Source organism: Cervus canadensis, chromosome 26 (assembly GCF_019320065.1).
Source record: "Cervus canadensis isolate Bull #8, Minnesota chromosome 26, ASM1932006v1, whole genome shotgun sequence".
Lineage (NCBI taxonomy): Eukaryota > Metazoa > Chordata > Mammalia > Artiodactyla > Cervidae > Cervus > Cervus canadensis.
Window position 1 is genome coordinate 48,616,258 of NC_057411.1, and position 23,333 is coordinate 48,639,590.

At 52.7% G+C, this 23,333-nt stretch overlaps 1 long non-coding RNA gene across 3 annotated transcripts; it reads right to left on the bottom strand.

Moving 5' to 3' along the window:
• Positions 1–19,685: 19,685 nt before the first annotated feature.
• On the bottom strand, positions 19,686–22,735 carry LOC122428237. 3 transcript variants are annotated; one of them, XR_006265672.1, is made up of 3 exons: positions 22,462–22,735; positions 20,920–21,046; positions 19,686–20,295 (listed from the first exon to the last, which is right to left on the bottom strand). It is a non-coding gene; the product is annotated as an uncharacterized LOC122428237 (long non-coding RNA). The 3 variants fall into 3 exon arrangements; XR_006265670.1 differs by lacking the exon at positions 20,920–21,046 and having other exon boundaries at positions 22,462–22,724; XR_006265671.1 differs by lacking the exon at positions 22,462–22,735 and having other exon boundaries at positions 20,920–21,606.
• Between the last annotated feature and the right edge of the window lie 598 nt (positions 22,736–23,333).

Sequence of the window (23,333 nt, forward strand, 5' to 3'; positions counted from 1 at the left end):
AGGTGTGTTTTATGGCTTGTTTTACATACGATCTATCTTGGCGAATGTTCCATGTGAGTTTGAGAAGAATGTATATTCTGTTGTTGGATGAAGTCGTATTAATGTTTTTACTTTGAAGTAGTTTTAGACTTGCAGAGAAGTTGCAAAAATATAATTCAGAGAGCTCTCGTGTGCCCTTCACCCAGCTCCCCGTGACGGCATCTTACAAAACTGTAAGGCAATGGCAAGATCTGGAAATTGACACTGGCGCGAAACTGCTATGAAACCACAGAGTTTATTTGGATTTCTCCTACTTCTCCATACACTGAATTTTTCTCTTTGTATATACTGCTGTGAATTTCATTGCAGACACATTTGTGTAACCACATACCCAATCAGGATACAGAGCTGTCCCACCATTCTGAAAAATTCCCTGATGCTATTTCCTATGACCATCCACCTCCCCATCCCAGCCCCTGGAAACCACTGATCTGCTCTTCACAGTTATTTACATATATATGTATATATCTTGTTGCCAAGTCGTGTCCGACTCTTGTGACCCCATGGCCTGTAGCCTGTGAGGCTTCTTTGTCCGTGGGATTCTCTAGGCAAGAATACTGGCGTGGGTTGCCATTTCCTTCTCCAAATATATATATATAATTTTGTTTTAATGTTGAGAGTCTTATGTAAATGGAATCAGAGCATGTCATCTTTTGAGAGTGGCGTTGTCCACACAGCACAAGCACCTGAGCTCCATCCAGGCTGAGTCCAGGATTCATTCCTTTTTGTCTCTTGCTGTCTCTGTTCCCTCCTCAGGAAGAGGCCTTGACCCCTTTCCTCTCCCCAAGGTTCCAGGCTCCATGCAAGCTGGATGCTCCGCTCCAGGCAGCAGGACCCTGAGCTCCCAGGGACCCTTGGGCAGTGATTCCCCTCAACCTGTCTCCACATTTCACAGCCAGCATAGACTCTACTAGGTGAGGACCCAGAGTTGACCCCCACGTTTCAGATGGGGTGCAGAAGCACAGAGAAGATGTCATTTTTTAATCATCTACTTTGTGTATTTGTGTAATCTGTTTTGTGTATTTGTGTAATCTATTTTGTTGCATTGAGTCTTCACTGCTGCTCAAGGGCTTTCTCTAGTTGCAGCCAGCAGGGCCACTCTTCATCGCGGTGCACGGGCTTCTCATTGCAGTGGCTCCTTTTGCAGCAGTGGACAGGCTTCAGTCATTGTGGCGCACGGGCTTAGGTGCTCCGTGGCATGTGGTATCTTCCCAGACCAGGGATCAAACCCGTGTCCCCCTGCATTGGCAGGCGGATTCTTATCCACTGTGCCGCCAGGGAAGTCCCTGTCATTTGCTTCGAATCTGGCTGTAAGCAGAGGCACCCTGCACGTGGGAAACCCAGCCCTGCCACGCCCACAGACCCCCACGCCGGCCTGCTCCCCATGCGGGATGCTCTCTATTTCCGTCCCCAGGATAGTCCAGGATGAAGATCTCTGGCCGGAGGTGTCATCCACTCTGAGACCTGAGCCAGGAGAGGGAGGCAGCCGGACCGGATCGGGAGCAGAGCAGCTGTGGCACCCACAGTCTCGGTGAGATGGGGATTCCACTTCCTGGCCGTTCATCCCGACTCCGGCTGGATGAACCTGGGCCGGTGATGGTGGAGCTCACCCAGGACCGTTGCACAGAGGGAGGATAGAAAGCCACGCTCTTTCAAGCAGAGATGCTTGCACACGTGCGCATGTAGAGACACAGTCCACTGCTTACCGACGCAGAGAAGAGTGTGGGGACTTCCGGAGACCTCAGCCATGGGGGGTGAGAGGCTGAATCTCCAGAAGACAGGGAACGGCAAACAAAGGGTGGTCGTGAAGAGGCTGAGTGACCAGTTCAAGGGCCAGACTTGTTCAGTTGCTAAGTCGTGTCCGACTCTTTGCGACCCCATGGACCGCAGCACTCGAGGGCTCCCTGTCCTGCGCTGTCTCCCAAAGTTTGCTCAAATTCATGTCTGTCAGTAATGCTACCTAACCATCTCATTCTCTGCCACCCTCTTCTCCTTTTGTCTTCAATCTTTCCCAGCATCAGGGTCTTTTCCAGTGAGTCTGAAGGACTCATTGGAAGGACTGATACTGAAGTTCTAATACTTTGGCCACCTGATGGGAAGAGCTGGCTCACTGGAAAAGGGCCAGAGTATGTGGGTTCAAATCCCAGCTCCATCACTTTGCAGCTGTCTTACTGTGGGAAACAGTTTCCCCATCAATAGAAGGTCGATGATCATACTCATAAAGGATCATGTGAGGATTCAGTGAGATAACTTAATTTCAGACGGGCAGGATCCACATTTCCCGGAAGGGAACAGGGAGTGGACCTGGCCCTGATCACACCCAACTTTGTCGGGCTCCAACTCCAGTGCTCTTTCTTTCTCTATCTCAGTGTTCCCATTGTACTTTATACATTTTCATGTTTCCTCCCAGTCTTAGAATCAACTGGGATTAAAAAAATACTCACTGCTTGATGAAAATGCCTGTGCAGAACCTGGCCAACTCCTTTCCAATTCTCCCAGCCTTTGAGATGACTGAGACCCAGAGAAGCCAAGGAAACTACCTAAGTCACACAGCCTATAAGTGGTGGAAAATGGAAGGTGGACCCAGGCAGGCTGGTTCCAGCATCTGAGCCCTTGGCCATATCCCTGAATGGCCTCATTTATACATGAAATTCTTGATTCATTCACCAACACTGTTTTTGAGTTCATAACACATGTTGGGTACCGGTCTGGACATGGAGGATTCAAAGGTGAATAAGATCCAGTCCCTGACCTCAAGGTACAGCAGGGGGCAGAGACTGCTAAAGAGTCATCTAGTGGTCACGAGAAAAAGCCTTGACCTACTGCAGTAAGTCCGGGATTGGAGTGGGCAGTCAGGGATGACTCCCTGGAGGTGATGACTGAGCAGAACCTTGCAGGATGAGTTGAAGTTTGCCAGAGAGAGATTTGAGGGGCAGGGCACTCCTGGCAGAAGGAGCAGCATGTGCAAACACACAGAGAGCATAAAATAAAATGGGGTCATCACTGTGCAATTAACTTATGGAAAATTCAGCTGGGCAAACTGAATTTTTACTTTTTTTTTTTTAAAGAAAAAAAAATTGGCTAAGCATGCGATGGGAGCAAGGAACCCACAGCTGAGCTGTTGGTCTGGCTCCCACAGGCCTGCAGAGCTTGGGTCTCTGCTAACGACGGACTTAACTGGTGGGAAACTCTGAGGGCTGACAGTTTGAGTCTGTGGTGGTGGGCGGGGCTGGGACTGGATGCGGCCTCCCAAGGCATTTCAAAGACTGTAGCCTTTACCCTGGGGACCATGGGAGTCCTTGATGGTTTCTCCCTGGTGGCTCAGACGGTAAAGAATTTGCCTGCAATGCAGGAGACCTGGGTTCCATCCCTGGGTCAGGAAGATCCTCTGGAGAAGGAAATGGCAACCTACTCCAGTATTCTTGCCTGGGAAATCCCACGGACAGAGGAGCCTGGCTGGCTACAGGCCGTGGAATTGCAAAGAGTCGGACATTACTGAGCGACTAACACTTTCACTTTCACCAGATAAGTTAAGCGTGAACTTTAACCCTGTGGCCGGCTGGCCACTCAGCAGCAGCAGATCCAGTCTGTACCACGCTGCCCTCTAGTGGAGATCTCTAAGGATGTCACTGATGGGAGTTCGGGTCACTAGTTGGACCAAGCCTGATGACATAAACGTACATTGACCCCACTCTGTGCAGAAACAGCCAAGAGTCAAGAGTCTGCCTACTTGTCCAGGAAGGGTAGGGCCAGCCCCCCCACCCCAGCCATCCACACAGGTTCTCAGGCCTCGGCTAAGGAACATGCCACCATCACTAGAGGGCGGTGTCCTGCAGCTGAACCAGCGTCCTCAGAGCTGAGGGCCTTCAGCAGGTTCCCTGGGCCACGGCTCCCTTTTCTGGAAGCTGCAGCGCGACTATGTGGGCTTGTTGTTCAGTCACTCAGTCCTGTCAGACTCTTTGTGACCCCCAGACTGCAGCACACCAGGCTTCCCTGTCCTCACTCTCTCCGGGAGTTTGTTCAAACTCAAGTCCACTGAGTCGGTGATGCCATCCAACCATCTCATCCTCTGCTGTCCCCTTCTCCTCCTGCCCTCAATCTTTCCCAGCATCAGGGTCTTTCCCAGTATGTGGGCTCAACAGAGTAACAAAAACATCCAGAGAACCTGCTGGGGGGCCCTGTGTCTTGCTAAAGGACCCTCCTTACACGGCTCCCACCAGGCGGTGGGGAGCCCGCCACCCCTGGGAGCACCCCTCCACCTGCCTCCATCTTTCGGGTGCTCATTCTGGGGGAAGCTGGCCCCCCTGCTGGCCCACACCAAAGGCCTGCTTGGAGAGGAACAGAGCACCCACTAGACAGCTGGCCTCTCGACCTGAACAAACTTTCAGGGGACTCCGGCTCTGGCTGAGGCCCCAAAAGAGCCCAGGCTCCCAGCCCATGAAATCTGCGAGTTCAGCACGCGGCTGTAACTTGCTGGAATCATGGGCCCCCACCTTACCCTTACGAGGGGGGCAGACCGGGGTGGTCACTCCTCTCCGCGGTGACCAGAGCTGTAACTTGCCGGAGTCATGGCCCACCTTACCCTTGAGAGGGGGGCAGACCGGGGTGGTCACGCCTCTCCGCGGTGACCAGAGCTGGGCAGGGGAAGTGCAAGGGCCAGGAAGCCGGGATGGAATCTGCAGGAGCCTTGGAGGAGGGGAGAGGCCCTGCCAGGGAGGGATGTCAGGGTGAGGATGCCCGCAGAGCAGCCCAGGAGCACAGGCAGGGAGGCTGGGCCCCTGTGCTTGGAGAACGCCTTGAATGCGAGTCCAAAGTCAGGGGAGGCGGGAGGCTGGGGAGCAAAAGGGCAGGCCCAGCGGCCTTGGAATCCGTCCTCAGACAGCTCTGAACCTGCACCAGAGGAAGGGCAGGTGGATTTGACTGAAAGACTCTCTGAGGACGGGGGATGGGAGGGGTGAGGTGGGAATTGGGGTGGGTCAGAGGCCAGTGTACCGTGAGGAGGTCACATCCCCAAAAGCATTGAATCACAGGAAGGTTCCGCAGACCCCCTCCCCTCCTCCCCCTCCCCTCCTCCCCTCCCCCCTCCCCCTCTCCCCTCTCCCCTCTCTCCTCCCCCTCCTCTCCTCCCCCTCCTTCCCCCTCCCCTCTCCCCTCCTCCTCCCCCTCCCCTCTCCCCTCCTCCTCCCCCTCCCCTCCTCCTCCCCTTTCTTCCCCCCCCCCCTCCTTCCCTCCCCCTCCTCCCCCTCCTCCCCCTCCTCCCCCTACTCCCCTCTCTCTAGTGCCCTGTTTCCGTTTCCTGCCCACCAGCCTTCCAGGGCCCGACCCAGCTCCCCAGAACTCTGAGCCCTGAAGGAAATGCCCCAGCCTGAAGTGGACACTCTGTTCTGGTCACCAGCAGAGGGCATTTTGAGGGTGCTTTTCCCTGACAGTTGCAGTGACTAAGCCCACGCTGCGTGTCCTGACCAAGTCAGATTTCTGAAAGAACACCCAGACCTCACACACACACACACACACACGCACAGACACGCAGACACGCAGGGTGGTGAGATTACACGGGTGCTGGGCTCAGACAGGCCTTGGCTCCATCCATGTCCATCTGTTTCCAGCCGTGAACCTGGCTGAACCCCCGATGCCCTCTGACCCTCGGCTTCCTCAGCTGCAGCGTGGGGATCACTAAGGCACCTGCTCCACTGGACTGTTAAGGATTCCTGAACCCGGGGCATACGGGCCCTCCAGTGGCACCAGCCAGCACCTTCGCGTAAGAACTTTTTAAAATGTCTCTGTGCTAAAGGAGAGGAGAGAAGGAAAGGGGCCCGGGCACCCATGAGAAAGACTCTGTGTGTGTCTGTGTGTCTGTGTGTGTGTGAGCCCTCCATGGACCACAGATTAGACTCGCCTTGTCTGCACACGCCCGTGACTCTGTGTCCAGTCCCCAGTCCCTGGAAGCCTCTGGGAGCCTGCAGATGGAAGGCCCAGAGCGCGCTCCGGTTCAGGCCGTGCCGGGCCTCCCGTAATAAAGACCTGTTTCTTCCTGGCCGCACGCTTGGCCTAGAGACTGAGGGCTCAGCGGGCAATTCGGAGCTCCTGCCCGCCCGCCCTGGACACACTCGGGGCTTCTGTCTGCCCCACGCCCTGCTGTGGGATGCTCACAATGCAGCCCTGTTCTCCCCTCTGCCAGCCGCCCCGGGAGGAGCCCGTGCCAGCTGCGGGGAGGCTGCCTTCGCTGGCTTCCAGGAAGACACGCACACAGTGTGTGGCCGGGGGCGGGGGCACCTCCTCGCTGCCAGCCCTTAGAATTAGGGGTGGTTTGTTAAGGGCAAAACCCCTGTTCATCAGGCAGGGCTGCCGTTCGCTCGCCCGAGAGCAGGCTTCCCCCCTGAGCCTGGAGCGCGCTGAGTCCACTCCGGCGCTGGGCCCTGTGCAGGCCGTTCCTCTCTGATCTTCCTGGGGCTCCTCCTCCTCGCCTGCAAGTCCGAGCTTAAGTGGTTCCTCCTGAAGCTGGGATCTGCCGTCACTGACTGCTATCTTTCAGCCCTGTTTGATTTTCCATGTGTATTTAGCATCTGTCTTGTCCCTTGAGAGGGTAAGCTTCATGGGTCAAAGAGCTGTCTTTTTCATGCCTGGGCCCCAAAGTCCAGCACAGTGCCTGGATCAAGAAGGCCACAGTTGAACCTGAAATATGACACGAGTGAACTTATCTGTGAAACAGAGGGCTTCCCAGGTGGCTCAGTGGTAAAGAATCTGCCTTCAATGCAGGAGACCTGGGTTCGATCCCTGGGTCGGTAAGATCCCCTGGAGAAGGGAATGGCTACCCACTCCAGTATTCTTGCTTGGAGGATTCTATGGACAGAGGAGGCTGGCGGGCTACAGTCCATGGGGTCGCAAAGAGTCGGACACGACTGAGTGACTAACGCTTTCACTTTTCATGAAACAGAAGCACTCTCACAGACATGGAGAGCAGACTTGTGGCCACCAAGAGGGAGGGGGATTGGGGAGGAATGGAGTGGGAGCTGGGGTTAGCAGGTGCAAACTGGCACATATAGAATGGATAAACAAGAGGTCCTACGGTATAGTACAGGGAACCTGAGTCACTATCCTGTGGTAAACCATAATGGAAAAGAATATGAAAAAGAATATATACATATATATTCGTATAACTGAATCACTCTGCAGGACAGCAGAAATTAACACAACAATGACATCAACTATTGTTGTTGTTCAGTCACTAAGTCACGTTGGACTCTTTGCGACCCCACGGACTGCAGCACGCCAGACTTCCCTGTCCTTCATTGTCTCCTGAAGTTTGCTCACACTCATGTCCATTGAGTCAGTGATGCCATCCAACCATCTCATCCTCTGTCACTCCCCTTCTCCTCCTGCCCTCGGTCCTTCCCAGCATCAGAGTCTTTTCCAATAAGTCAGCTTTTCGCATCAGGTAGCCAAAGTATTAATGAAGCTTCAGCTTCACCAGTCTTTCCAAATTATATTTCCATAAAATTTTTAAAAAGAAGGCCACAATCAAGATTTGCTAGATGAACCAATGAATAAACCAACCGCCCTATTGAGAAATCAACCTGTGAGTCAGGGAGGCCATGAGTCAATGGATCAGTTACCGGGTTCATGAGATAAGGGCGGGTGCACAGGAAGGAATCCTTACCTAATATGTCTATCTTTAACCATCCGATCTTCCCCACTCACCTCTAAGCCCTTCCGGGGCAGTGGTGGGGCAAGGGGATGCAGAGGTGGAGCTAAAGCCCAGAGTGAAGGAGACAGACAGGAAAGAGGCCAGTGCTCCCATGGTGAGGGGACTGGGACAGGCTCTCTTGGGCAGAACTGGTCAGGGAAGGCTCCCTGGGGGTGGTGAGACTCCATGCCTGGGTGGAGTCCCAAGAAAGGAACTGCCAGGCCACAGGGAGTGGAAGCTGCGTGAACAGCCCTCTGAGGGGACATGGAGCTAGCCTGGGGCTCCGAGGATTGCTGCAAGAATGAGATCTGTGTTTCCTCCGCACAGTCTTGAGAGCCAGGGTCGGGATGGAAGCCCAGGAGGATCAATTTCCTTTCAGTTCAGGGGAATGTGTCCTAGGGCAGAGCCATGCAAAGATGAATTGTTGGCAATATCATGGCTCTCTGTGCACCAATGCCAAACAGAGATACAAAGGCAGAGTCATGGAGGAGAAGGAAGGAGAGGCTTTATTACTTTGCCATAAAAGGGGGAACACAGTAGGCTAGTGCCTCAAGATGGCAGCCCACTCCAGGATTCCTGCCTGGAGAATCCCATGGACAGAGGAGCCTGGCGGGCTACAGCCCATGGGGTTTCAAAGAGTCGGACACCACTGAGCGACTAAGCACACACATATAGTCGGGCAGTGGTGTGTGATAAAGATCAAGGCAGTAAACAGTCTTACATTCTTTCCTCTGCAGTTTGAAAAGGGCAGGGTTGCTGATGAGATGAGGGTGTGTGCAGGGTCCTAGGTGGTCTGTCTCCTACCCCTGATGAGCCCCTCCTCCGGTGGTTTCGTGACTGCTTCTCCTCTGATTGGGCTTCCCTGGGGGCTCAGTTGGTAAAGAATGGCTGCAATGCAGGAGACCTGGGTTTGATCCCTTGGTCGGGAAGATCCCCTGAAGAAGGGAATGGCTACCCACTCCAGTATTCTTGACTGGAGAATCCCCATGGACAGAGGAGACTGGCAGGCTACTGTCCACGGGATCACAAAAGAGTTGGACACTACTGAGCGACTAACACTTTCACTTTCTCCTCTGATTAGCAACTGCTCTGCTCTTTGGGACTCAGAGAAGGATGTGGGAGCTGGAGTCTTGCCTACAAGGAATGGGGGGCCAAAAGGCCTCTGTGCCCTGAGCCCCGCAGGGCCCTGCTTGGCCTCAGAATGAACCACCCGAGGAAGAAATGAGCTCCCTGTCCATGAGGGTATGTAAGCTCCATAAGGAGAGGAATGAGAGGTTAGATGAGAATTGAAAGCAGCAAAATCTCTTCAATCCAGAGAACCTACAGATGTATTAGAGAAAATTGTCTACACAGGCAGAGAAGGTATTTATTTATCAGGTAATATGCATATACTACCAATATAAATATGCATTCAGATGATCATCACAGTGTTTTCTTTTTTTTTTTTTAAATAATGAAAAGCATCATTGGTGTTGTTTAGTCGCTAAGTCAGGTTTGACTCTTCTCAACCCCTTGGACTGTAGCCCACCAGGCTCCTCTGTCCATGGAATTTCCCAAGCAAGTGTACTTGAGTGGGTTGCCATTTCCTTCTCCAGTGGATTTTCCGACCCAGGGATAGAATCCATATCTCCTGCATTGGCAGGTGGATTCTTAACCAACTGAGCTGTCAGGGAAGCCCTCCATAAAGAAGGCTGGGGGCCAAATAATTGATGCTTTCCAACTGTGGTGCAGAAGAAAACTCTTGAGTGTCCCTTAAACTCCAAGGAGATCAAACCACTCAATCTTAAAGGAAATCCACCCTGAATAGTCATTGGAAGAACTGATACTGAAGCTGAATACTGTGATGTGAAGAGCTGACTCGTTGGAAAAGACCCTGATGCTGGGAACGATGGAAGGCGGGAGGAGAAGGGGGTGACAGAGGATGAGATGGTTGGATGGCATCACCGACTCAATGGACATGAGTTTGAGCAAACTCTGGGTGATAGTGAAGGACAGGGAAGCCTGGAGTGCTGTAAGTTCATGGGGTTGCAAAGAGCTGGACACGTTGTAGCGACTGAAAAACAGCAGCGACAATCTGCATGTCTGAGGTTGTGGATATTTCTCCCTCAGCTGTAAGAATGCTCAATGCAATGTTATCTGTAACAGAGAAAATTTGGAGATGGTCTGGAAGTTCATTTATATGTTTATTTTCTGGCTCCCTGTAACTTTAGCTCCAAGAGGGTGGGCCCTTGTCTATCCTCTTCACTGCTCTCTCTGTCAGATCTAGCGGGTAAACCAGATACAGGGCACATTTTTTTTGTATTTTTTAATAACAAGAATGGGGAGAGTCTAGAGAAATGCAAGAGATACATCAATGTTAACAGTGACTATTTCTGGGAGATGGAATTAAAGGTAATGTTTATTTTCTTCTTTGTTGTACTATCTATAAAAAAATGTGTTATGCTTAGAGTGTGAAAATTTTTTAAGAAAAAATAGAATGACATCAGGATAAAAAAGAGAGAGAGAGAGAGGGAGAGAGAGAGAGAGAGAGAGAGGGAGCTTGATATGCTAAACTCTGAGAATGGATTTTTAAAGCCAAACTGAATCGTGTAAGGCTATCAGAAAGTCCCCAGTGTCAGCCTTTTGCCATCTGGCTAGGATGACACCGGAACAGTCCAACTCTGCAGGGTGGGAAAAGAAATAAATTCCAGTTTTGTGGCGGCCAGCCCTAAAGCCATCCCCTCCTCCCAGGGTGGCTCTTCTGTAACTTCCTTTGGGTGCAGACTTGACATTTATCTGTGCAAACAAGGCGTCCAGGCTCTTTGGGTGTTCCCAAGCACTTCTGCTCAAGGAAGATAACAAAACACAGATAGCTCTGCAGACAGGAATCTGCCTTTGAATTTGTCTTCCAGAACAAGCAAGCTCTCTCACTGCTGGGGAGAAACCAGCCTGTTTTGAATTGTTCAAGACTGTGAGATGGTCCTCTCCATTTCTCCATGACCAAAGGGAATTAGCCTCCACGTAGGGCTGCTCAGAAGAATGGCGGCCACCTACTAGAAATCATCATCACCATCTATCACCTGGGAAGGTACACAACTCCTTGACACTGTCCGTGTGAAGCCAAGACAGGGAGACCCCTTGTTGGGGGCATTATGTGGGGAATTCTAGGGTCAGGTTAGGGGCAGTGCCAAGGACTGAATAGGGTTCCTCCAAAATCCATATTGAGAGTCCCTTGGACTGCAAGGAAATCAAGCCAGTCAATGCTAAAGGAAATCAACCCTGAATATTCTTTGGAAGGACTGATGCTGAAGCTGAATCTCTAATACTTTGGCCACCTGATGTGAAGAGCCAACTCATTGGAAAAGACCCTGATGCTGGGAAAGATTGAAGGCAGGAGGAGAAGGGGGCAACAGAGAATGAGATGGTTGGCTGGCATCACGACTCAATGATCACGAGTTTGAACAAACTCCAGAAGACGGTGAAGGACAGGGAAGCCTGGCTTGCTGAAGTCCACGGGGTCACAAAGAGTTGGACGCGACTCAGCAACTGAAAATAAATCCACATGGTGGAGCCCTAGCCACCGTACCCCAGAATGTGACTGTATTTGGAAATGTGCCTTTAAGGAGGTGATCAAGTTAAGATGAGGTCACTGAACTGGGCCCGAAATCCATCAGGACTGGTGTCCTCATGAGAAGGTCAGATCAGGACGTACATGCGCACACAGAGAAGGTGACGCGGACACCCAAGGGGAAGAGAGCCATTGCAAGCCAAGCAGAGAGGCTGCAGGAGACCAAGCCGCCCTCACCCTGATCTCGGATTCCAGCCTCCAGAACTCTAAGGCCATAAGTTCCTTTGTGTAAGCTCCGTCTCTGGCTCTCTGTTACGGCAGCCCTGGCAGGGTGGGTACCAGTGTCTCGGCTGTTCCGGTGAGGAAGCCGCGCTCAGAGGGGCTAAGGGAAACGCCCAGGGTCCCATCGCCACCGGCAAGTCCCGATTCCAGTCCAGGCGGGCCTGCCCCAAGCCTTCCCGCCGGACCTGTGGTTTGCCATGCTGGTCGCTGGGGTAGTCAGTCATTTGTATGAGATTCTAGCATTTTCTAGAAGAGGAAGGGGGGGACCCAGGGAAGCCTTCTTAGAGGTGGTGGTGGTGGTGGTGGTTTTGTCACTATGTCGTGCCCAACTCTTTGCGACCCCATGGACTGTAGCCCACCAGGCTCCTCTGTCCCTGGGATTCTCCAGCCAAGAATACTGGAGTGGGTTTCCATTTCCTTCTCCAGAGGATCTTCCTCGAACCCAGGTCCCCTGTATTGACAGGTGGATTCTTTATCATCTGAGCCACGAGGAGGCCTGGTTCAAATCCCAGCGCTCCCTCTTTCTGGCTGTGTGCTCTTGGAGAAGTTACACGACCTCTCTGAAAAAAAAAAAAAATGTTGAAAGCGAACTTTCTTCCCAGGATGCATTTATTCTTCAGCTATATATTTCTGGAGCACCTACAAAGTGCCAGGTACTGCGGTAGGTACTGAGGAAAGATCAGGGAACAGATCTATCACTCTAGTGAAGGACCCACGGGGATGGCGGGGAAATGCCACCAGGTGGTCAGGGCGGCCTCTCTGCAGAGGTTACTGTTGTAGCCAACACAGAAATGGGTGAACAGCCTTTGGCACATACCAGCCACACAGCCTGCAATTGTTGAACAATCTTGGTTATTCCTCAGCTGGTATAACTGGCAAACACTTGTAGTTGGACTCGTCCTTCACAAAGCTAATTACTCTCTGACTTCGTATGCATTCCACTCCGCACCTGGCATTCTTCACCACCCCACCCACACCCGCCCCCCGACTCCTTTGGATGCTGGCATCTCAGAAGGAAGAAACGGCATATAACCTCAGGGACACCAGACCAGGTTGCCGAGCCGCCTGACCCCAGATTTTGGCTGTAAACTTATAGGAAAAAAAAAAAATGTACAAGACCTTCATGAGGATATAAAAATCTCTCCCTATTCCCCTGGGCTTCCCTCATAGCTCAGTTGGTAAAGAATCTGTCTGCAGTGCAGGAGACCTGGGTTTGATTCCTAGCTGGGGAAGATCCCCTGGAGAAGGAAATGGCAACCCACTCCAGTGTTCTTGCCTGGAGAATGCCATGAACAGAGGAGCCTGGCGGGCTACAGTCCATGGGGTCACAAGAGTCGGACACGACTGAGCGACTAAAGCACCACCACCAGCATTCCCCTGGGGAGGGGGCACAGTTCTTAAGGCACTAGCCTGCTATGTATTCCCCTTTGCCAAGCAAAGATAAAGCAAAGGAAATAAATATATTTCCTCCAAGCTGTCTCCCAATTTTTTTTTTTTTAATTTGGCACAGGTGGTCAGGCAGCCAAGATTCTGGCAACAGTACCCTGCAGAAGTCTGGGAAGGAGACTAGCAACAGATGGTGTCAAAGGCGCAGTGCTTGCCGGCCGGTGAGCATCTCATCATCACTCCTGCTCCTGCTGCAGCTTCTCTCCGGCCACCCTGAGGACCACCATCCCAAGGCTCTTCTCCAAAGCCACCCGCCACTTTCTTGACATCAAATCCAAGAGACAAGCTCCCCTGTTGGCTTAAACCTGAAGTGCTGGTGACCGGAAGGGACCTCAGGAAGGACCCCGCATCTTTCTCACCTCCATAAGCTCCTCATTCGCCCTGACTTGGTGTCCCTGCTCTTGAGGAAGTGGCTTCCCAGGGAGCCAGCACCCCCTGTAGAGGGAGGCTGGGGTGGCCACCCAGTGGGGTCTGCTGCACCCTGCCCAGATCCCAGGGCTGGTTCCCCCAGCAGGGTGACTGTGAGCCTCCAGCGGGTAAGCCATTCCCACAGCTTGGGGCTGGGCAGAGTCCTCTGGGGGCGTCTGGTGCCAGGCCCATCAAGGGGAGGCAGGCAGAAGCGCCCACTCACTCTCTCCAGGTTCTTGCTTTTCGTTCAAAGCCTCCAGCCCATCCCCCAGGGGGCAAGGTGGGCTCACACCTGCTTCTTGCCAGCTTCTCCCTCCTTGGAGGAAGCCTCCATCACTGGAAAATCCAGGGTGCGCAGAGACAGGTGGGACCAGATCAGACCTACCGATGTCAATTCAAACCCCGTGTCTATTTTTAAGTCTTGTTGTTTGGGGACATTTGGTTGTTGAGTTGCAGGAGCTCTTTACATAGTCTGGATCTCAACCCCTTATCAGATGTATGTTCTCCAAATATTTTCTGCCATTCCATGGGTTGCTCTTCCCTCTGTTGATGGTATTCTTTGATGCATAAAGTTCTTAATCTTCATAAAGCCCAGTGTATCTATTTTTTATTTTTGTTTCTTGTGCTTTTGGTGTCATCATATCTAAGAAATGATTGCAAAATCCAATGTCATAAAGCTTTTCCCATGTTTTCTTCTAAGCGTTTTACACTTTTAGTACTTATGTTGAGATCCAGTTTTAGTTAAATTCTGTATATGGTTGTTAGTAAGGGTGCAGCTTAATTCATTTGTATGTGGATAGTCAGTTTCCCCAACACCATTTGGGTTTAAATGACTGTCCTTTCCCCTTTAAATGATCTTGACACTTATTGAAAATCATTTGCCCATGTATGAGGGGTTTTATTTCTAGGCTCTCCATTATCTTCCAGTGGTCTACATGCCTGTCTTCAATCCGTTACCACACTGTTTTGATAACTGTAGCTTTATGAAAGTTTTGAAATCAGGACGTGTGAGACTTCTTTGTTCTCTTTCAAGATTGTTTTCACTATTCAGGGTCCCTTGAGATTCTATATGAATTTTAGGATTTTTTTCTATTTCTACAATAAATGTCATTGGGGTTTTTATGGGGATCCCACTGAATCTGTAAATCACTTTAGGTAGTATTGACTTCTTAAAATGTTTACTTAGTTGGCTCATTATTTCTGCCGGCGCTGGGTCTCTGTTGCTGCACGTAGGCCTTCTCCCACTGTGGCGAGTGGGGGCTCCTCTCTAGTTGCCACACACGGGCTTCTCATTGCCGTGGCTTCTCCTGTCACAGGCTCTAGGCACCTGGCCTCAGTTACCCCACGGCATGTGGAGTCTTCCGGGAACAGGGGGTGGAACCCACGTCCCCTGCATCAGCAGGAAGATTCTCGACCACTGGACCACCAGGCAAGTCCAACATTATCTTTTTTTTTTTTTTTTCAGTATTGACATCTTAACAATATTAAAGATAAAATTTTTAAATAATCTTTAATCATGCATCTGCTGTGGAGAACAGTTTGGCAGTTCCTCAGAAGGTGAGACATAGAATTGCCAGGTGACCTGGCAATTCCACTCCTAGGCATGTGCCCAGAAAAATGAAAGCAGGACTCAGATACCTGTATACCAGTGTTCAGCATTATTCACAACAGTCAGAAAGATGGAAGCAGGCCAAACGCACATCCACAGATGAGTAGGTAAATGAAACATGATCCATCCCTATGATGGAATATTCAGTTCAGTTCAATCACTCAGTCATGTCTGACGCTTTGTGATCCCATGGACTGCAGCACGCCAGGCCTCCCTGTCCATCACCAGCTCCCGGAGTTTATTCAAACTCATGTCCATCGAGTCGGTGATGCCATCCAGCCATCTCATCCTCTGTCGTCCCCTTCTCCTCCCACCTTCAATCTTTCCCAGCATCAGGGTCTTTTCAAATGAGTCAGTTCTTCACATCAGGTGGCCAAAGTATTGGAGTTTCAGCTTCAGCATCAGTCCTTCCAATGACTATTCAGGACTGATTCCAAATTGGGAAAGGTGCATGATAAATATTATCCATCCATAAAAAGAAATGAGCTGCTGACACATGCTGCAACATAGATGCATCTTGAAAACATCATGCCATGTGACATAAACCAGGTACAAAAGAATAAATACTGCATGATCCTACTTATACGAAGTACCTGTAATAGACAAAATCACAGAGACGGAAAGTAGAATAGAGGTTACGTGGGGTGGGGGGCAGAGAGGAGTGGGGAATTGTTATTCAACGGGTCAGAGTTTACGTTTGGGATGATGAAAAAAGTGCCATAAATAAATAATGGTGATGGTTACACAGCATCAGCCTGTGCAGCTATTATAATTTTTAACTTAAAAATAATTGTATTTATTTATTTCTGGCTGTGCTGGATTGTTGTTGCCTCAAGGGCTTTTCCTCTCGTTGCGGAGCACAGGCTCAAGGGCGCGTGGACTTCTGTAGTTGTGGCTCCCAAGCTCTAGAGCACAGATTCAGTCGTTGTGGTGCTTGGACTTAGCTGCTCCGCTAAGATCTTCCCAGATCAAGGATCGAACCCACGAATCCTGCATTGGCAGGGGGATTCTTTAGCACTGAGCCACCAGGGAAGCCCCTAACTTCATTTTTTATTAATTAGTTAATGTTTTCTCTTTGGCTGCGCCGGGTCTTCACTGCTGCACCTGGGCTTCCTCCCGTCGCTGCCAGGAGGGGCTCCTCTCCGGTTCAGTGGCAGGGCTTCTCATTGCAGCGGCTCCTCTTGCTTCGGCTCAGGGGTGCTAGAGCACGGGCTCGGTAGGTGTGGTGCCTGGGCTTAGTTGCCCTGTGGCACGTGGAATCTTCTCAGACCAGGGATCGAACCCATGTCCTCTGTATTGCAAGGCAGGTTCTTAACCGCTGGACTGCCAGGGAACTCCCCACAGTGTTTCCTTACATCTTGTTTTTCTCTTAGGCAAATTGAAAGTTCATCAAAATGCAAGTCAGTGTGCTCCTGTTGCGGGTGAGATTAAAGGTGACTTTTTTCTGTTTTAAAAACGTTGATGTGCTTCATTCTATTACTGTTACAATAAACTCCAAGTGCACGTAATTGCCAGCATCCAATGAAGCCCCTTTCCTAATCACCTTCCCACCATCCGCCCCAAGCCCGGATGCCTGGGACCTACACTTATCTGGGGACCACAGCGGACAACTGACAGCTGTCTTTTCCTGTTATTCTGAGTCAAGGCCGGGAACAGGGCACACAGGTGAGACCGGCAGGCTTGACACACACACCCACCCCACATCCCCGTGACTCAGTGGCTGTGATCACCATGCCTCCTCCCAGCCCGTGCCGTGCAGAGCTGCCCCCAGGGCGGGGAGGAGGAGCGCAAAGAATGCCTGTTTCCTCACAGGCTCCGAGTCACCTTCTCCACCCAGATGCACATTCAGGCCACCCTGATGAAATGGGAAGGCGCCCGGTGTGCATCATAGGTAAGGTCACAGCCCAGCAAGACCTACCGGCTCTTCAGGCCCACGGCTTCCAGATCAGGGGACGAGAAAAAGTTTGGGAATCCATTTAGAGCTCTCAGCCACCCACCAAAGACATTCTGTTTAAGATTTTCCTCTAGGAGCTTCCCCGGCAGTCCAGTGGTTAGGACTCTGCGCTTCCACTGCAGGGGGCACAGGTTCAGTCCCGGGTCAGGGAACTAAGATCCTGCAGGCCACCTTGCCATGTGGTGAGGTCAAAATAAAACCAAAGCAAAAAAAACAACAACAACAAACAAACAAACAAACTTTCATCTAGATTCACCCCCATTTCCTAAAAGAAAAAAGCATTTATATAAATAGGAGGGATTTAACCTCAGACTGATGCTGAAGCTGAAACTCCAACACTCTGGCCACCTGAGGCAAAGAACTGACTCATTGGAAAAGACCCTGATGCTGAGAAAGATTGAAGGTGGGAGGAGAAGGGGACAACAGAGGATGAGATGGTTGAATGGCATCACCAACTCGATGGACATGAATTTGAGTAAACTCCAGGAGTTGGTGATGGTCAGGGAGGCCTGGCGTGCTGCAGTCCATGGGGTCTCAGAGTTGGGCACGACTGAGTGAATGAACTGAACTGAACCTCAGAATAAGGAAAATAATAAGAAAGAAGAGTTGTCAACTGCACACTGCTGTTTCCAAAATAATTTTGGAACCCAAGTATCTTAAAAGTTTGTTTGAAATAGTCAGAATGGCCATCATTAAAAAACCTAAAAACAAGAAATGCTGGAGAGAGTGTGGAGAAAAGGGAAAGAAAAGGGAGAAAAGAAAAACCCTCTTGCACTGTTGGTGGGAATGTGAATCAATATAGCCACTATGGAACACAGTATGGAAATTCCTTTAAAAATTAGGAATGAAACTATCATATGACCCAAGAATCCCACTACTGGGCACACACCCTGAGAAAACCATAATTGAAAAAGATACATGCACCCTAGTGTTCACTGCAGCACTATTTACAATAACTAGGACGTGTAAGCAACCTAGATGTCCATCGACAGAAGAATGGACAAAGAAGTTGTGGTATATGTACACAATAGAATATTATTCACCATAAAAAAGAATGCATTTGAGTCAGTTCTGATGAGGTGGATGAACCTAAAGCCTATAATACAGCGTGAAGTAAGTCACAAAGAGAAAAACAAGTTTTAAATATTAATGCTTGTATATAGAATCTAGAAAGATGGTACTGATGAACCTACTTCCAGGGCCTCAGGGGAGATACAGACATAGCGAACAGACTTGTGGACACAGTGGAGGAAGGAGAGGAGAGGGTGGGATGAATAGAGTAGCATTGAAATTTACACGTTCAGTTCAGTCAGACGCTCAGTCATGTCCAACTCTTTGTGACCCCATGGACTGCAGCACCCCAGGCCTCCCTATCCGTCACCAACTCCCGGAGTCCACCCAAACCCATGTCCATCGAGTCGATGACGCCATCCAACCATCTCATCCTCTGTCGTCCCCTTCTCCTCCTGCCCTCAATCTTTCCCAGCATCAAGGACTTTTCCGGTGAGTCAGTTCTTTGCATCAGGTGGCCAAAGCATATGTAAAATAGACAGCCAGTGGGCATTTACTATATGACTCCAGGAGCTCAAACTGGTGCTCTGTGACAAATCTAGAGGGGCGGGATGGGGTGGGCGGGAGGCTGAAGAGGGAGGGGACATGTGTATCCCTGTGGCTGATTCATGTTGATATATGGCAGAAACCAACACAACATTGTAAAGCAATTATCCTTCAATTAAAAGTTAAAAAAAAAAAAGTTTCTTTGAAACAACCCAAGTAGTCACTGCCAGATGAATGGGTAAACAAAATGTGCCATAGCCATACCGTGGAACTATTCCATCAAAACCCTGATATATATGAAGATGTGTGCTAATGTGCTTAGTCGTGTCTGACTCTTCGTGACCCCATGAACTGTAGTCCGCCAGGTTCCTCTGTCCATGGGATTCTCCAGGCAGGAATACTGGAGTGGGTTGCCATGCCCTCCTCCAGGGGATCTTCCCGACCCAGGGATCGAACCCAGGTCTCCCGCATTGCAGATGCATTCTTTACCGTCTGAGCCACCGGAGAAGCCCTCAAAAGAAGGGGCTAATGGTCAGTGAAAGGTCAGACACCCAGGGCCACATCCTGCAGGACTCCATTTATCAGCAACGTCCGAAGTAGGCAAATAGATAGAAACAAAAAGTAGATGGATGGTTGCCAGGGGCTGGGGGAGGAAGGAATGGGGAGTGACTGCTAATGGGTACAAGGTTTCTCCTGAGGGTGAGGAAAAGGTTCCAGAATTACTAATAGATCTTCATGAAAGCTCAGTCATGTCCCACTCTTTGGGACCCCATGGACTGTAAACGTACAGCTTAAAGGAGTAAATGTAGGAAAACAGTTTGTGGATGTACTGAGATGACCACCCTGAGTTATTCTGTGATCCTCCAGGCCAGGGGACCCACTCCAGTGTTCCTGGGCTCTGAGCTGGTAAAGAACCCGCCTGCAATGAGGGAGACCAGGGTTCCATCCCTGGGTTGGGAAGATCCCCTGGAGAAGGGAAAGGCTACCCACTCCAGTATTCTGGCCTGGAGAATTCCATGGACAGTCCATGGGGTCGCAAAGAGTCGGGCACAACTGAGCAGCTTTCATTTTCATCACTTTTTCCAACCCACGGAAACCTTCTTCAATTGACCACAACTTGAGTCGTTCTGCTGCGTGGATTTTTAACTGTTACAAATCCATTTTCACAGAGATGACTTTATTGAAAGAGAAATGAGGGAACTTCCCTGGCAGTCCAGCGGTTAAGATGCCGAGCTTCCAATGCAGGAGACGTGGATTTGATCCCTGGTCAGGGAACCAAGATCCCACATGCTGCATGATGTGACCAAATATATATATAAGAAGTGAGAGAGCTCACTTGTCCACTGAAAGCAGAATATTCTGAGCTGTCAGGGATCAAGGACTGCTGGGGTGGGGTAGACCCAGGGCGTGTGGTCTGCCCTGACCTCGGGCGGAGGGCAGACGGGGTGGGCCAGGCGCCAACCACAGTGGCTGTGCACGCAGGTGGCCGTCCACGTCCGGGTGTCTTCAGCGAGGCTGCTGGGCAGTGCTGGTGTGGGCCGTGTAGGCGCTGCTGTCCTGAGAGGCCGTTCTGCCTGGCCCTCCCCAGATCCCCTGAGTCCCGCTCTGGCTGAGGAGCCTCTGTCCACGGTGCTGGTGGGAGTGGATTCTTGGGGTCCAGTGTGAACCGGAAGCTTCATGTCACACTGGGACCAGCGGGGAGCAGTCGGTTGTACCCGGCAGGAAACCCCGAGGAGAGGCTCTCTGAGGGGCAGGGCCCTGGCTGCAGTCTGGGATATGGAAAGAACAGGGAGGGTGGGGGAGAGAATCCGCACTGAAGCAGTGGTTCCAGGGAAACATCCATCCTGCTGAAGGTCCAGGTGCCCCAGGGGTGTGGTGGATGTGGCCCCGGCAGCCGCAGGGGACAGGGTCCCAGGCATGGAGGTGTCCCCAGTCTGGTCTCACCTCCCTGGCAGACCAGGAGCCCCTGGGTCCTGCCAGCCACTGTGTGCATGAGGCTGAGTCGAGCATGGGGACAGACACGTGTAATCATGAGTGATGCTGGGTGACTGCTGGGGGTGCACAAAGGGGCGTCTGTGGGGAGGGGGAGAGTGTACAGCTCGTCCAGGGCTGGGAATAGAGAGGGGAGGCCTGCTGGTAGGCTGCGGGGGGGCCCTTCCCCTCTCCAGCCGCCGCCCAGGCTTCTGCCGGCTCTGCAGGGCTGCCAACCCTCGGTGGCCAGGCGACTCAGTCCAGGCTGCCTCTCTCAAGATCGCCCCTTCCCCACTGCCCTCCTGCCTCTCCCAGCACCCTCTGGGCTCTGCGTCCTCGTATTTCTGTCTCCAGCTCCGTCTGCGGGCTTCCATCTGTCTCTCCCCTCCCTCTGTCTGTCTCTCTCTGCCTCTCCCACTCACCTCCCCCAGGAAGGAAGGGCTGGCTCAGGCCCCTATGGGCTTTCCGGCAGCCGCAAGCCTCGGAGCCTCGCCTCCCCTCCTGGTGCCTGGGGAGCTGTCTCTCCTCACGTCTGATGCGGCTGATTGTCTGCATCAATTTTACGGGGCCTCAGTGCGTGCATTCAGGTGGACAGGCTGAACCGGGTGGGGACTGGTGGGATAATCACAGAGGGTGCCAGCAGCCAGCATGGCTGGCACCAGGCTGCCCGGGAGCAGGAATGCAGAGAGGAGCTGCCTGCTCTGGACACCCCCTTGAGCCTGCGCACAGAGCCCGGGGCGCCAGAGAGCCTAGCCCATCCACCTGCAGGAGTGGAACCTTGCCAACTGCTTGCAGCCCCACCCAGCGCTGGGGGAGGACACCGCGGTCACAGCCCATCTCACGGATGGGAAGACTGAGGCCACACAGCTCAGTAAAAGCTCCGGCAGCCAGGACTTCCCTGCCCGTGGGTTGTCTGGGTGGTGGAGGGCCCTACTGGCCTGTCAAGTGAGAAAAAGCCCTGGGCGTGGGACCCTCCAAGGCCCAGCCCAAGGCTGCTGCTTTCTAAAGGCCTTGCCTGACCCCTCCCCAAGCTAGGGCACCAGCTCCCGCTGTCTGTCTGTGCCCCCTGGCCCATGGCCTTGCGGGCGCAGCAGGCCGGCCTGCCCGCCCGCCCCCCCCCCCCCCCCCCCCGCCCCGGCAGCAGCTCAACGGTGCTGTTTGTGTAAGGGGTGACGACAGCGTCTTTTAGGTGAACCGCCTTGTAAACAGGGAGGGTTCACGCAGGGGTGACCGGCTGTGAGCGTGCTTCAGACGGGTGGGGGCGGGAGGGGTGGCGTCAGGAGGCCTGGGCAGTGGCCTGGGCTGGGAGCGGTCCCAGCGGGGGGCCCTGCCCTCCGGGGATGACCTTGGCCTTTCCTGGAGGCCTGCCACCCCGCGCCCCACCGGCAGAGCCTAGGGACGCGCCCCCCTCCCCCCACCCCCGCCCCAGGAGGTGTTCCGCGCCAGAGGGGAAACTCAAAGAAGAAAATCCGTGCAGGTCCACAGCTTCTCAGGAGCCGCGGGGACCTGGAATCCAGCTGCGGCTGACCTCCCAGCGATGGGAGCCGCCTCCTTGTAGTCAGAGGAGCAGCCGCAACCACGCTCCCCCGCGTGGAGACGAGCTGCCTCCCTGCAAGCCCACTGCAGAGCGGTGCGGGCCCGCGGAGCTGCGCGTTCGGCCAGGTCCCCCACCGTGGGAAGGGGCGGACCCAGCCCCCCGCGAGGCTGGGCCGGCTTCCAGCATGCGAACCGGCTCCCGCCCACGCTGCCGGCGCTCTTTCCGCCCCTCCTGGGCCGCCGGCCGGCCAGCCCCGGCTCCCTGGGTGGGCTGGACAGCCGGGTGGGAGTGACAGCCCCAGGGAGGCGGGAGGGCCCGGCCGGGCAGCCGGGGCCCACCCTCCCGGCCCGCCCCCTCCTCCCGCTCGGGCGGTTTGTGTCCCAGCCGAGCTCGCCTGTGAAGCCGCCAGGGTCCGAACCGCTCTGACCTGTTTTCCTGGCAGCCGCCGGCAGGGTTGGGTCAGACCAGCCCTGGGTGTCCTGCCACAGCAGAGGTGGCCCAGCGGTCAGAGCCGGGGGCCTCTGCCCTCCCCGCCGGGGCGCACACCCGCCCCTTCCGCGGCTGAGAAGTCTCCCATCCTGGTCTCTCTTGTCAAATTCCCCACCCAGCTGGCATCCGGACCCTGCGGGAACATCACCGCGCCCAGGAATCTTCTGGACTGCCCCCCAGACGGAATCCGTCTGGCCACTCAGCCCCTGCTGGACGGTCATTATGGGTTAGCCTCCCTCTCTGACCATCCTGGCTACAGCCGGTCTGACCCTGTCAGGGACTCTTTCTCCTAGGAGAGGGGGAAAAGTGAAAGAGAAAAAGTGAAGTGAAAGTGCTAGGCCCTCAGTCCTATCCGGCTCTTTTACGACCCCATGGACTGTAGCCCGCCAGGCTCCTCTGTCCGTGGGGTTTCCCAGGCAAGAATACTGGAATGGGTTGCCTGTTTCCTTCTTTAAGGAATCTTCCCAGCCCAGGGATGGAACCTGTGTCTCTTGTGTCTCCTGCATTGGCAGGCGGGTTCTTTACCACAGGCGCCATCAGGCAGGTAGATGTAGGTGCAACTCAGTCGTGTCTGATTCTTTTGTGACCCCATGAACTGTAGCCTGCCAGGCTCCTCTGTCCATAGAATTCTCCAGGCAAGAATACTGAATCCGTTTGCCTTTTTTTACGCCAGAGGACCTTCCCAACCCAGGGATCAAGCCTGCATCTCGACTTCCCAGTGGTACCAGTGGTAAAGAATCTGCCTGCCAAAGTAGGAAACACAAGAAATGAGGCCACCGGGGAGACCTGTAAAATGGGTACCGTGGTGTC